General features: G+C 36.1%; 1 protein-coding gene across 5 annotated transcripts in view; it reads right to left on the bottom strand.

Moving 5' to 3' along the window:
- The window catches only part of MAPK8 (mitogen-activated protein kinase 8), a 102,618-nt gene that overhangs the window by 54,737 nt on the left and 31,493 nt on the right, over nt 1-16,388 (bottom strand). The window contains exon 1 of one of the 5 annotated variants that reach the window (XM_040485685.1): nt 11,384-11,679. The exons of the other annotated variants lie outside the window; for them this stretch is intronic. The gene's annotated coding sequence lies outside the window, so the exon portion shown is untranslated. Of the gene's footprint in view, nt 1-11,383; nt 11,680-16,388 lie in introns of those variants that run through there. 5 annotated transcript variants of the gene reach the window in all.

Genomic DNA, 16,388 nt, shown 5'->3' with positions numbered 1-16,388 from the left:
CAATGAAGTGCTTTGAAGGAAAAAGATCCGTAAATAATAATGTCAAATGATTTGATGCAACAAATGGCACAGAGGAAACAAAACAAAGCATGCTAGATTCAGTACAAGAATGAATTGATAATAGGGCTCAAAAGGCCCCAGGAGTATTATAGCCCTGAGTAATAATAATTATGATACTCCTGAGGCATTAAGAAATTAAGTGACCAGTGTACTCCATTTCGGAAAGCCAGACCTGGCCAAAAACTTTTATAAGGAAGTTAATCAAAGTTATGGTTTTTAAATGTTAGTATATTGAGGAGAAAAAAACAATCACATATAATACACATCATTCACTGGCAATAAACATGTTGCAAAAAGTCACAATTACTTCTCAAATCCTTACAATCACCTTTCATGCTTCACTGTCTCTTGAACCCCTGGAAAAACCATTCACAAGTTCCCCAAATCCAGGACCTGCTCAGTCAACTCTTCTTGAACCACTTTGCAAATTGCTCAAACCTGGCAAGCAACTTTTCTCATCTACTTCCCACTCTTTAAATGCATATAGTACCTAAAAAGACCTTACCTTTCTATATACAGTAAAACCTTGGTTTGCAAGTATAATTTGTTCTGGAAACATGCTTGTAATCCAAAGCACTCGTATATCAAAGCAAATTTCAAGAACCACTGGCTCAGTTGTGATCATGTGATATTTGGCATCATAACTACTCATCTTGCAAGACATCACTTGTTTATCAAGTTAAAATTTATTAGAAATGTCTGCTCATCTTGGGACACCTGGGTGGCTTAGTCGGTTAAGCATCTGATTCAGCTCAGATCACGATCTTGTAGTTCATGACTCGAGCCCCGCACAGGGCTCTGTGCTGACAGCTCAGAGGCTGGAGCCTGCTTCAGATTCTGTGTCTCCCTCTCTCTCTGCCCCTCCCCTGCTCACACTCTTTCTCAAAAATAAAACATTAAAAAAAAATTTTTTTAAACAATTATTTGCTCATCTTGCAGAACACTTGCAGATCAAGTTACTCACAATCCAAGGTTTTACTGTATTTCTCTTCCTTGGTAAATTCATGGCTTCAATTATGATCTCCCAATTTTATTTCCAGACCAGAACTCTCTCCTATATATTCAACTGTCGCTTAGTCATCTGAGTATGTTCTACAGGTATTCAAATTATAAATAGTTAAAATCGAACCTTTCTTTCTTCCAAAACTCACTCTTCCTTCTGTATCTATTTCTTTTACCAGCAGTACCATTCTTCTAGTAAAACTATTGGTTCATTTTCCTTTAGTGTCACCTTCACCTTAGGATCAGTCCCTTACAGAGTTATTCTCATTTATTCTTTGCACACACAGACCCTCAGGCTTTTAAAGCTTCTACTTTTTTCCTTCCTCATCTTAAATTCCACAGTCCGTTAGTCAGACCACCACTAAGCCAACATCCCTGCTCTGCTCTCTCCTGATGCACTAACCTGGAATAACACAGTGTGGACCAAACTGGCTGTCTCCTGAGTCTATACAGAAGCTGCTGAACAAAAAACACAATGGTGCATACTGGTACTGCTTTTATTTTATTTTTATTTATTTTTTTTTTAATTTTTTTTTTCAACGTTTACTTATTTTTGGGACAGAGAGAGACAGAGCATGAACGGGCGAGGGGCAGAGAGAGAGGGAGACACAGAATCAGAAACAGGCTCCAGGCTCTGAGCCATCAGCCCAGAGCCCGACGCGGGGCTCGAACTCATGGACCGCGAGATCGTGACCTGGCTGAAGTCGGACGCTTAACCGACTGCGCCACCCAGGCGCCCCCTGGTACTGCTTTTAAATTCAAGGCCTGAAAACTAAGCCAGACAGATAATCCTAGATTTCCCTAGTCAGCTGTCTTCTCTAATTTCTACAGTACAGTTGACCAAGGAACAGCACAGGTTTGAATTGTGTAGGTCCACTCATATGTGAATTTTTTCCAATAAATATAGCACAGTATTATATAAATGTATTTTCTCTTCCTTCTGATTTTCTAAATAGCATTTTCTTAGTAACATTTTCTTTTCTCTAGCGTACTTTATTGTAAGAATACAGTATATGATACATATACATAATACGCATTAATCAACTATTTATGTTATCAGTAAAGCTTCCCATCAATAGCAGGCTGTAAATAGTTAAGTTCTGGAGAAGTCAAAAGTTAGATGCAGATTTTCCACTGCATGAAGGCTGGCACCCCTAACCCCCACATTATTCAAGGGTCAACAGAATCTATGTCAAATAGTCCCCCTGCTCTTTAAATCTTCAACCTTACCTTACTTGCAGATAATAACAATCTCTTCCTAGAGAAAACCACAGTCAGAAAATCTCTTGCCGAACTAATATCCATATATTTACTTTTGCTTCATCCTTCATTATTACAATGTAACAACAGTGCTCTGAATAACTACTATTGCTCAAATAATCATCACTCTTTCTCCTAGCACTCAATAATGAATAAGGCCCTACTATTTAAAAAAATACATACACACGCTTAAAAAACTCTATTTCACCATCAAAAGCAATCTCTAGCCATAGGCCCCTCTCTCTCCTTCCATTCAAATTTCTCAAGCACTATTTGCTATTTTGATCTCTACCCCTCAGAGAGTTCTCAACCTTCTGCTTCCATTTTCACCACTTCCATTAAACTCATTCACCAAGGTGATCAACAAACTCCTTGCTCTGAAAGTCAACCTAATTTTACTCAGCAGAATCTGGCACTGTTCACCACATTCTCCTCTTTCCTTGGGTTCCTAAAAACATTGCGTTTTCTGATTTTTCTCACTTATCGGTCTTCCCTTACAAACTCCTTTTCCCTGCCAGCCCTCAAATAGGATTGTCTTCAGCACAGTCCTGGCTCTCTTCTATTGTTATCTCTCCCAGGGCCATCTTATCCATTCTCATGGCTTCAATTAATACTTAAAACTAGCTTTCAAATATTTAACTACCACTGAGCTTTTTCCTCTGCCCTAGATGCATATATTCAATGGTCTATTAAACATCTCCATTTAGATGTCTCAAAGCTACCTCAAGCTCTGAATGGACAATAAGGAAGAATTCATTCCATCTCCTTCAATCCCACCAAACCTATTTCTATGTTCTTTCTAGCTCTGGGTGCTATCAAGGTGAATCCTTGATTCTTTATCCTCCCATATCCAATTTACCATACAGTTCTAGAGATTCAATCTTTACCACAAATTTATTCTCTTCGAACTCATCACTCCAACTCTGGCCAACATCTATTGTCTGAATTATTGTATTCTCCCAAAGAAGACCTCTAGTCTTCCTGCCCTCAATTCTTCATTCTACTGTCAGAATGATCTTCTAAACTTGATTAATTCCGAGAAATCTCCCCAGCCCATAACTCACTGTACTCCTTTAATTATGAGAGGGGTGGGCTTTGAAGCAGTTATGCTTCTGCTGTATGCTCTCCTGGCCATAGCTGATTATATCTAGGGGAAACAACTGACTTAATGAGCCAATTGGATTTTCTCCACGCAATCTGGAACTGGGAGAAAAACTAAGAGGCTGTGGGTTAGCTTTGTAGTTAAAAGAAACCGAGAAGCCAGTACAGAAAGAAAAGACAATAAAACAGAAGCTAGAGACAAGACACCTTGCAGTGAAGGTGAGGGAGAAGGAAAGCAAGAGCACCTGATACTAATTCAGGACGTGTTTTTGGTTCCAGACCTTTCTGAGGTCTGCTGTACTTCCTTACCCTTGCATATGCTGAATATCTCTGGGTCACTTTCTTTGTGTTTTGCCAAAGTTTCTTACTTAAAACTAAAGCATCCTTAACAAAAATAATCCTTCTAACATGCAAATTTGATCCGGCATCTCCTTTGCTTAAAATCATACCTTCGTTTCCTTCTGCTCATAGGACAAAGCCCAAACCTTTCATGAAGGTTTTCAGGGCTATGGATGATTTAGCCCTGGCCTCCCCAGCGTCCAGCATACAGCCACAATTAATTTATTTTAGTTCCACAATGTACCACAATCTCTCTCACCTACAAGGTGACACATGGTTTCTTTTTACCTGCAACATACTTCTCCCCACTCACTTTCCCTGGTCAAGATGTACACAACAGTAAGGTTTCTGAGTTTAGTGGCCAGTGCAGTCACTCTCAGGGCACAGTAGCTTTCCTCTATGGCAGCATATGTATTACTGTATTTGTAAATGTTTGGGCTTCCCATTGGACTAATAAAAACCCTGTAAGGACAAATAGCATTTGTTTTGTTCACAGTTGTGTTCTCAGAATTGCACAGCAGATACCTAAATACTTATGAATAAATTAATCTAATGAGTTGACAAATCATGTTGATTTTCCTCTGGTATCTTGGATAAATTCTTTATTTCTGTAGACACTATCCTATTCAATCTCATTTCTTCTTCTCTAAACTATTTCAATGAATTTTTAATCTCTCCGCCTAATTTCACCCCATTGAAATCCATCCTATCTCCTGTAACAACTAGGTATTAAAAAATGTCAATTCTCTCCTCTGCTTAAAAACTACCTCTAGAACAAAGCCTATTCAAGTGGACTACTTTTTATTTCTTGAACGTATCAAACTTTTCTGCCTTTACGTCTCTGTTCTCTTCTGTGAAACACCTTTCTCCATCATTTCCAAGTGTTTAAATATAAGCCATCACATAAGGCCAGAAAATGGTACTTGTCATCTGAATTTTATCTATACCTTTCATGACACTTAGTATTTTTTATACGGTACTAAAAGTTACCTATATATCCAACTGTAAAATTTTATGTCAACAAAAAATGTCAAGTTTCTTGGTTACGCAAAGATAAAACATGTAAAGCAATTCAATGTAAATGATTTGAATGAGTTATTAATGCTCCCGAATATGATAATGACTACTTATTAGTAATAAAATTCTATTTGTCTACAACATAGACTTTTCATGTTTAAAATGTTTTTGTTACCAAGGGTTGTTGTTTTGTCCTGGTTAATGACATCCCTTTAAAAAACTAACTTGAAACTTACTTTGTATTAACTAAAATGTCTTAATTGTAAAACTATACAATTAACAAGGGTATTTCAGTCAATATTAAATTTTCCTTTGTGGGCTTGGTATCTCAGATGGTTCTTGGTTTAACACCTTCTAACCATTCAGTTAAATATTCAAGTCCAGAAAAACAAAGTGAAATAACATTTGTGATTATGCAGCAGGGATGAGTCAAGAAAGTAAGATTTTTTTGGTTTAACACCTTCTATCACTCAGTTAAATATTCACATCCAGAAAAACAAAGTGAAATAACATTTGTGATTACACAGCAGAGAGGATTCAAGAAAGCAAGATTTTTTTTTTTTTTTTGAAGCCAGCCATTAAAGTGCAGTAAGAAAGCTTTCCAAATATCCTAGCTGCTTCAGAATAGTTAGCTGCCAATACTTAGGGCGAAAAATTTACTTTTCAATCCTATATGGCATTTTTTTCCCCAACTATGTGTCCCAACCCACTGATGGATCATGAAATCAATTTTGATTAGATTTTTCAAATGAAACAGAAGAGAACAGAGTATCAGAGAGAGCAGCTCATGTGTTAATAATTGTGAAACTTTTACTTTCACACACACACAGTGTATACTGTATCAGTATTTTTGTGATGTTTTTATGGACCAGATATTGGTTATGGACCACAATCAAAAAAGTCAAAATAGCAAACCAATGACATTTACAAGACACAGGGATATAAAATATACATTAAAAATATTCATTAAAAAAAATCCATTCATTTCCAACTAACAATACGTTATAATGGGTTAAATATTTGACTATACCTAGGGTTCTCTTATTACACAAGACATAGACACTTCAAATTATGGAAAACAGATTAGATAAACTGTAGTCTGTAAGAATTCTCATTTTATTTTTTATTTCTTGTGGACTTTACTTGCCAAGAACATTCTACAAGATATGAAGTAGAACATGCTAGCTATTAAATTCTACCTATTGTGACTTCTTGAATCAGGAAGTGACTAAACAATAAAATATGCAATTAAGATTTAGAGTAAGTTGATTCAGCAAGATACAATTGTTATCCAATTGTCATTCCACCACTGTAACTCACTGAACACGCGCATCCCTTGACAACTTAGAATTCCTTCCTTATATCTAAAAAATAACTCAGATACATAGCTATCAATAATAAAATGGCTAGAAATTCCACACACTTTTTAAAACACCTTTACCAAGGCACATGGGTGGCTGAGTTGTTAAGCATCTGACTCTGGCTCAGCTCTAACTTTGCCAAAGTTTCGTTATAGACAGATAATTTTACATTCCCCTTGAAAGATAGAATTAAGACTCTCTTTAGCTTATCATTATCTTGGTTATCAAGAGTTGGCAACGCTTTGGAATTTCCATACAATGCAACATTTTATAAATACAGTAACTGTCAATGCCCAATAATACATCAAAAGGAATAGAAATCTCAATGTAAGCAGTGTGTAGGGTAATTTACAAGGTGACAGAGTATAAATTACTCATGGTCATGGGATGACATTGTTTAACTGCAATTTGATGACATAAAATAACATCAATGTGTTCAAGTCAGGAGTTATTTTTGTTTTCATAGTTGTGAAGGTACAATATCAACTTTGAAAACTCTGAAGGATATGTACCTAACGACTGTTTACTAATAAGTGGAAAAGGACGAAGACTACAGAACCAAGAAAAATGATACCACAACCATAGAGAAATTAAATATCTGTTTTATGTAATTTTTTTTAGTTTGTTTTACTTTATTTCAATCTTGTTTACTTAAGAACCTTAGACAATAACTATATTTCCTGTTTTACACAGCTACATGACCCTTAAAGAATGGAGCATACAAGGGAGTTTTATGAAAAGAAACAACCTGTTATCTAGTTACAATACTGTTAATATGTTGTGTATTTTTATTTCAGTCACTTGTCATTTTCCTTTAAATTGTATCATTTTCAAACTGAATGGAATCAATTCGTAGTTATTACCATGGGTACTAAATATATACATATACAATACCTGAAAAATAAGGTTAGGTACAATTTCTCTGGATAAATCACTTTTTACACAAAGTTTACTATCATTATAAGATTATGTCAAAGATAGTATGAGTGATTGCTCTAGTTTCCCAAACACTTCTTTATAACATCAAAGGTGGTTAAAAGATCAACTGTCAAAGGCCATCAATCCACTGGAGTATCTCCCTTTCTGTCAAACTATGGAAGGATCTAACCAGTTAAACACTAAAATTGGTTCTGATACTTCAGGAAATAATAGCTTTCTCTTGGTCAAAAGAATAAAAGCAACCCTTGACATGCCAGAGTCCCAGGTTCCCTTTCTGGAGGCACAAGGACCATTATTCCAGGAGACAACACAGATGCCTAGAAAGAACAAAAGCCCTGAAGTAGGTATGACATGGATCCAAATTTTGCCTCTCCATTTACTAGTTGTTTGATCCTGGGCAATTTACTTAACCCAGTTGATTCCTCTGTTTCTACATCTGTAAAATGGAGATATTTGTACTTATCTTCCAGGCTACTGGGAAATAATCAAATTAAATACTATACATTAAATAAGAAACTGGAGGAGCGCCTGGGTAGCTCAGACGGTTAAGTCTCCGACTTTGGCTCTGGTCATGATCTCACAGTTTGTGGGTTCAAGCCCCGTGTAGGGCTCCCATGTAGGGCTCTGTGCTGACAGCTCAGAGCCTGGAGCCTGCTCTGGATTCTGTCTCCCTCTCTGCCCCTTCCCCACTCGTGCTCGCTCTCTCTCTCTCTCAAAAATAAATAAAACGTTAAAACAATTTTTTTTAAATAAGAAACTGGAACATGATAAGCATCCAACCAATCTTAGTTCCCTTTCCTTTCCACTTAACAACTAAAACAACTAACCATGAACATAAAATATTTCTAAAAAAATAGTTTTTAAAAATCTTCTACAATATCAACACCGACAATGTCAAAACAAGATAAAATTCTCCTCATGATATACACATGATTGATTACAAACACAACTTCCTTCAGCTATTTCATTCTACCTTACTTGGCTTCAGAAACTCAAGGAAAAAAAAACTAATGCAATGGGTTTCTTATTGATAAACATTTCCTGTTTATTCATCTGGTATTTCCCCCTCACTGCCTAGTACAGTGCCAAACACATAAACACTCAACAAATATTACCACTGCACTGAAGCAAATATTCCTAATGTGCCTCAAAACCTTATAAAGTACCACCACATTCTGCAAAATGCCTCAGAAGACTATGAGTCAGGAAGAAAAGGATGAGTTACCAACTGTGTGCCTAGTTTGAGGGAATCTATATACAGACTGTTGGCAAGTGAACTGAGGTCCAGAACAGCTCTTCAAAGTAAAATATAAAATCTTCTAAGAATTGTAAAATATACTTTACCTTCTTCACTTTTATATGAAGGACACTTCAGCTACTTCTCAGATGTTTCTAAATAATCAGAAAATGTGAGGAATTTGCAATTAGGTATAAGTAAAGCACTGGAATAACTGGTCCAGATAAGAGCCCATCCAGACACCTTAAAAGCAAGCAGTATTCAGAAAACGGAAATCACAGGCGTAGCAGGCAAACATCAGTATGTGCTACCAAAGTGGTACGCCTGAGCCATCTAGTGGATATGAGAAAAAATAAGTTTATTTCTGTAAGAAAAATGCCTACTGTCCCAATTCTCTTCTATGAAGAAAACAATAAGGTGTATGTTTTGGGGAACAGTAAATGACAATCTAGAAAAGATAGTAGAGAGTTAAGAAGTAGGTATTGAAGAAAGATGAAGAGAATTAAAGGGGTAACAAGTTTATCTGGATGTTATTTAGATTTTATGGATACAGATGATTAACACAGACAAACACTCATCCTTGAATTTTTCTTAAAACCACATCATCAGAATACATGCAAGAATGTAAAAGACAAAATAAGAAAGATTTCCTCCAGCTACAAAGGTCTGTGGAAAGGCTATAGGCAGTAGAAACAAGGTGGCAGCCTCTGGTTGAAAACAAAAGGGGGGGAACTGGGAACAGAGTGACAGATGATGCCACCTTTCTGCCTGAGGATTCCCATGCTATTAGGGTTATGAGGACCCCAGCTCACTTAGGATCTCCTGGCACTCACTCCCTGCACCGCCTAGCAGAGCAGGAGGCCCTAGGAAAATGTCTAAGACTTAATAAACTCCAGGCCCCAGGAAGGACGAGAGGATTAAACTCTCCCAAGTACTCAAATCAACAGCACTGCTTCTAAAAGTCAGAATGTGAAAATGTAAAAGATTCAGAAGCCACAAATTACTTGAACAGTGTGATATTGGGCAATTCACTTAAATTTGGAATAAATAAGAGGCAAGATTTTAACTCTAAACTTTAATGGGTTTTTAGGTGCCCCCCCCCCGGAGGTTAATTAAAAGAAAATGTGGGGGTTTTTTTGGTTTGAAATTTTTTCCAATTAACTCACATTTAGCAATGGAAACGGTGTTCCAAGCTCCAAAGAGTAAAGATGACTGCCTGACCCCAAGATGCAGAAACACTAGTTAGTAGGAATAAGACACCAACTCAAGTTCATTTTAATGCAAAACAGAAAAACAAGGGTCAGAAAAGATACAAATACAGTGCTATATAAATCTTTGAAGCTAAGAATTTAGCCTGAAAAAAGACAACTTTGACTTATGTATCATTCTTTCTGAGATTTAGGGAGGGAGGGAGAGGAGGTGGAGGGGATGGGTATGTGGGTAAAGAGAATAAATTATAAAAAGAGGCAAAAGACCAAAAAAGGGGGGGTAGGCAAAACCAGCAACTGTAAAGAAAGAGTAAAAAATAGTCCATTTTGTCAGGCATACAAGCCTCATGAAGGATCTATAGCTGGAAATAAGACTAGAAAGGTGGGATGAGTTTATTTTTGCACTGCAGACCTTGGAGAACCATCTACGGGCTTTTATGAAAGGCAAATGAACCTGGCCAGGTCAATGGAAATGAGTGAAGACTTAAAAAGTACTAGAAAGAAAATCAATAGGGTTTTTTGTTAACCAGCTAAATATATAGGCATGAGGAAGAGGCTACTAGAATTGAAGATAATCTAATGTGTGTGCCAGGAAATGTAGTGGTTATTACTGACCCAAGTAGAAAACACAATTATGTCATGTAACATATTGTTTTACATATGAATTGGTAAGATGAAAAATGCAACCTAAGAAGTGCTCCTTGGGAAAGACTTACAAGGGTTTTGTTTGTTTTTTGTTTGAAGAGAAAGTTAAGGAAGAAAGTAAACGAGAACGGGAGAGAGGGAAGGAGTAAGGAAGAAACGACAACAGCAATCAGGGTAAGAAGGAAAACGTGGAGAAGTATGAGAGAGCAATGTCAGTAGAGTGGAGTGGCTTGAAAACTGAAAAGGAGATAAAAAGGAGAGAGGTGATATCTCTAATACATTTCCTTTTTGAAAACGGTAAGCATTATTCTATATGCAATACGGAAACATTTAAGTCTAGGTGGAAGTTGAAAGGATTCATGTTCAGTGGCTTGTTTTGGCACTGAAAACAACATAAGGTCCTGGGTAACAGTAAGAGATTAGGAATAGAGGGGGAAAGCCTGGGAAAGTGAATAAAATGAAAACGTTATAAAGTAAGTTCAGTGGTGATCAGAAGTCAAGTAAGGGCAGTCAACGAAAATAAATAAAGAGGCTGGCAACACCAGAAACGCAGAAAGATGAAAAAATTGGTTTTAGAAATGACATTTTTGAGATTTTAGTAATCTGATCAGGTAGTAGTGTCTAAGAGAGTTAGGGAAATACAAAAGCAGACTGCTCTAAAAAGTGGGTCAGGTTCCCATTTCACATATAAAAGTAGCCAGCTTGATATCATTTTCATATTGATCAGTTCAAGTCTTTCACTTCTTCTGATCCCATTTTGGTTATTTATATGTTCTAAAAAAAAAAAACCATTTCATCAATATAGATTTACTGGTGCATAAATGTAGAAAGAATTCATCTTGTAAAATCTATCACTTATCAAAAGTGTATTAAATATATACACACACTTAAAGAATAAAGTGTATGTACATCAGTGTAACCACCACTCATTGCCAGTCCCTTGAAATTCCTCCCCAATGCCATCTCTGCCATCCACAAGAGGTAACCATTTATCCAAGTCTGGAGAACCGTTCCCTTGCTTTTCTTTATAGCTTCACAATCTAGTTATTTATCCCAGTCATACTTTTCAGTTTTGCCTCTTACTGAACTTCACATAAAAGAAATCACAGTCACACATATTGTTTTTTCTTCTTTCACTTGATTTTATAACTATGATATGTGAGAGACAGAGACAGGGAGAGGGAGAGGGAGAGAGAGTGCATGTGTTTGTGTACCTGTAGTTCATTGTCCCTGTAGAATGGTATTCCACTACATGAACACACCACAATTTATCCAATTTACTACTGATGGAGATTTAGGTTGTTTCCGATTTGGGGCTGTAATGAAAAACACTGCTTTGAACATTCTTGTAGATATCCCCCATACACATTTGCTTATGCTCTTTCTAGGGTATTTACCTAAGGAGTTGAGCTGCTGGGTCATAGGATAAGCACATGTTCAGCTTTACTAGGTGATACCAAATTATTTTCCAAAATGGTAACACCAACTCTTGGAATTGACAAAATTTTTAATGTAAACTAATAGTATCTCATGTAGTTTTAGTTTACATTTCTTTAAAGCTCGTGTAACAGGTTTTAAATGATAAAACTAAAAATACCTTAATGGAACAGTAAAGTATAAACAGAAAACTACTGAAAGTGACACCTGGAACTGAATTAATGAAAAAAACACATTAAAACTTGAGGGATAAAGTTATGCAGTATAATGATGGAAGGAAATTCACACTTAAGAAAAGTAAAAATTAATAAGCCAAATGTGAACCCAAGAAAGTTAGAAGAAGAGCATCAAAATAAGTCCAAGAAGTACAGTAAAAGGAAGAAATAATGAAGATGAAAGCACAAATTAATGAAACAAACATTACAGGGATCAGTAAAAAGCTGAATTTTTTTATAAAAAGATAAGATGGGAGAGTCACACGTTCTGATTTTAAAATTTACCACAAAATTGTAGTAATCAAAACAGTATGGTATTAGAGTAAGGACTGACAAGTAGATCATAGAGTCCAGAAATACACACACACCAATGGTCAACTGATTTTCAACAAAACGCCAAGATAATTCTATGCACTAATAGTCTCTTCAACAAACAGTGCTAGACAGCTAGATAACAACATGGAAAGGAATGAAACCCTTATCTATACCATATTAAAAAATTAGCTCAAAATGTATCAGAGACCTAAATACAAAAGCCAAAACTCCTGAAAAACTGAGGAGTAAATCTTAACCATGGATTTGGCAATGATTTTTTAGATATGTCCCCAAAACCACACTAAACAAAATAAAAAAAAAAACGGATGAATTGGACGGACCTCACCAAAATTAAAAACTTCGTATATCAAAGGACATTATCCAGAAAGCGAAAGGCAACCCGCAGAATAAGAGAAAATATTTGCAACTCATATTATCTGACGAAGGTCCAGAATTCAGAATACATAAAGAACTCGTACAATTCAGTAACAAAAAGACAACTGCCTCAGTTGGTTAACCAGCTTCGGCTCAGGTCATGATCTCACAGCTGGTGGGTTCAAGCCCATGTTGGGCTCTGCACTGACAGTCTGGAGCCAGCCTGGGATTCTCTCTCCCACTCTCTCTGCCCCTCCCTGATTCACACTTTCTCGCTCTCTCAAAATAAATAAATAAACCTTAAAATAAATAAATAAATAAATAAATAAATAAATAAATAAAGGGCAAAAACCTTTCTCGAAAGATTAAATACAAATGGTCAGTAAGCACATGAAAAGATATTCAACATGACTGGCCATCAGGCAAACTCAAATCAAAACCCGAGATAGCACTTCATATCCACTAGGATGGCTATAACAAAAACACAGATGATAACCAGCATTGGTGAGATGTGGAGAAATTTTAGCCCTTGTATATGGCCAGCAAAAACGTAAAATGATGCAAATGCTGTGGAAAACAGTTTGGTGGGTACCTCAATAAGTTAAACATAGAATTAATTAACATATGGCCCAGCAATTCCCCTCCTGGGCATAAATGCAAAAGAAATGAAAATAGGTCCTTCTACCCAAATATTCATGGCAGTAGTAGTCACAGTTACCAAAAGTAGAAACAACCCAAATGTCTATCAACTGATGAATGAACAAACCAGATGTGGTTCATACATACAATAGAATGTTATTCTGACATACAAAGGAAGAAAGTAGTGATGATACATGCTACAACATGAATGATCTGAACTGAAAAACACTGGTAATAAAAGAAGCCAGACATAAATGGACACATACTGTATGACTCCATTTATAAGAAATATTGAGAACAGGCAAATCCATAGAGACAGTAAGTAGATACAAAGTTGCCACGGGCTGGAGTTGGGGAAGAAGTGACTACTTAATGCGTACAGGGTCTCCTTTTGGAGTAGTGAAATGTTTGGGAACTATACAGTAGTGTATACTAGAGTATACAGTTGTGCAACACTGTAAATATAGTAAACGTGACCAATGGTAAATTTTATGTGTATTTTAAAAATTGAAAAATTTTAAAAAAGACTAACAAAAATTGATGAATTTCTGGCAAGACTGAGCAAAAGGCAGCACAAGCTCCCCTTAATAAGAGTGGTGAAAAAAAAGGGATGTGACTACAAATTCTACAGACATGCAATAGCTAAAAAGATGCTATAAGGTTTTATGTCAATATTCTGTCTGCTTGCTTTATCAGTCAATGAGAGAAAGCTGAAAACTCTCAAAATTATGCTTATGTCTTTTTTTCCTTCTTGTATTATTTCTGCATTTTTTTGCTTTACATATTTTTGGGGGTCACAGTATGAGGTATCTAACATTTAGAATTAATTTTTGTATTAAACTGTATCTTTTATTAATATGAAACAACGCAATTTATCTCTAGTAAAGCTTTTTCACTTAAAAATATGTACTAGTATTTGCACGATGTATCCTTTCCACCCTTTTACTGTCAACTTTATTTTGTAAACTGTAGAGTAAAAATTTCAAAATCCAGTCTTAAATTAATTGAGACTTAGCCCATTTTATATTTAACATGGTTTACAAATATAGTAGGATTTATGTCCATCATTTTGTTTTCTGCTTATTCTGTAAATTGTTTTTGCCTGTTTCTTTCTTTCTTAGGATTTCATAGTCTTCCTTATTCAATTCCCTACCCTATATGTCAAAGTTATTCCTTCTGTTTCTTTTAGTTGCTACTCTTCATGTCAATATACATGCTACTTTTTACTTTAATGGTTCTGTTGGTTGGGTAGATATATCTCATAATCTTAATTTGTATTTTGCTGATGGCTGGTAGTACTGAACATCTTTTTATATGCTATTTGCCACCCATATATGCTCTTCATTACAATGTTTCTTCACATCTTCTGCCCACTGTCTAACTGGACTGCTTTTTTACTATTGGGCTTTAAGAATTTTTTACTTATTTCAGTTATGAGTGCTTTGTCACATAGGTGGGCTGCTAACATTTTCTCCCACTACGTAGTCTGTCTTTTCATCCTTTTAACATGGTCGTTCATGGAGCAAATATTTTTAATTTTGGTGAAGGACAAATTATTGATTTTTTTTTCTTATATGAATTGTGGTTTTGGGGTCATGTCTAGGAACCCTTCACCAAGTCCTAAGTCTCAGAGATTTTCCTGTGTTTCCTTTTTGAAGATTTATGGCTGCAGGATTTACATCTATGATCTATTTTGAGTTAAGTTTTGCATCATGTATGAGGTTTAGGTTAAAGTTCATTTGGTTGCCAGCACCAAATGTATACTCCGTTGTGCCAGCACCATTTGTTGTAAAGACTATCCTTCCTCCATTCTCTTTTACACATCTACCAAAAATAAATTGACCTTACTTATGTGGATTTGTTTCTAGTCTGTCCCAGTGACCTATAGGTCTGTCTGACACTACCAGTCATGATTATTCTAGCTACATAATAAGGCTTGAAATCATGTACAGTAACTCTTTCCATTTTATTCTTCCTTTTTCAAAGTTGTTTTAGCTACTCTACTTCCTTTGCCTTTCCATATAAATTTTAGGATGATTTTGTCCATACCCACAAAAATACCTTGCTGAAATTCTGACAGGGCTTTTGTTAAACTTGTATAGCCATTTTGGGAAAACAGACTTCAGTACTTTGTTGAGTCTTCCAACCTATGAACAAAGTATCTCTATTAATTTAGATTTTAGATTTCTTTCATCAGCATCTTATAGTTTTCAGTATACAAGTTTTATACATGTTTTGTTAGTTTCATATGTAAGTATTTCATTTTTTAGAGCAATTACAAATGGTATTGGTATTTTTAAAATATTTTTATTTATTTTTGACAGAGAGCATGAACAGGGGAGATGTAGAGAGGGGGACAGAGAATCCAAAGTGGGCTCCGTGCAGCAGAGAGCTTGATGCAGGCTTGAACTCACAAACCATGAGATCATGACCTGAAGTCAGACACTCAACTGACTGAGCCACCCAGGTGCCCCAGTAGTGGTATTTTTGGTTTGTTTTTTTTTTTTTCAGTTTCTACATGTTCATTGCTGGAGTACAGAAACTGCTTTTTGTATGTTAATCTTGTGTCCTGTGATCTTGCTGAACTCACTTGTTAGTTCTACAGGGTTTTTTTTGTAGATTATTTGGGATTTTCTACAGACGTGATCATATCACAGGCAAATAGGAACAGTTTCCTCTCTCCCTTTCCAATCTGTATGTATGCCTTTTTTTCCTTCTTATTGTGCTGCCTGAAACTTCGAACACTATGCTGAATAAGAGTAGTGAAAATGGACATCCTTGACATATTATTTCCAATAATAAGGGTATTCTTTATTTTTTATTTATTTTTTTTAATTTTTCAACGTTTATTTATTTTTGGGACAGAGAGAGACAGAGCATGAACGGGGGAGGGGCAGAGAGAGAGGGAGACACAGAATCGGAAACAGGCTCCAGGCTCCGAGCCATCAGCCCAGAGCCTGACGCGGGGCTCGAACTCACGGACCGTGAGATCGTGACCTGGCTGAAGTTGGACGCTCAACCGACTGCGCCACCCAGGCGCCCCGGGTATTCTTTCTTTAATCAAGTATGACATCAACTGCATGTTTTCTTTATATGTTCTTTATAAATTTGAAGAAGTTTCCCTCTATTCTTAATTTTCTGAAAGTTTTAGTAGTGAATGGTATTCAACTTTGTCAAATGCTTTTTCTACAACAACTGATATGATCATGTGACTTTTCTTCATTATCCTGTTAATATG

The sequence above is a fragment of the Herpailurus yagouaroundi genome, unplaced genomic scaffold, assembly GCF_014898765.1.
Source record: "Herpailurus yagouaroundi ecotype Mexico unplaced genomic scaffold, PumYag 163, whole genome shotgun sequence".
Classification (NCBI taxonomy): domain Eukaryota; kingdom Metazoa; phylum Chordata; class Mammalia; order Carnivora; family Felidae; genus Herpailurus; species Herpailurus yagouaroundi.
Note: the sequence above shows the minus strand (reverse complement) of the source record. Positions and strands in the feature narration are given on the sequence as shown.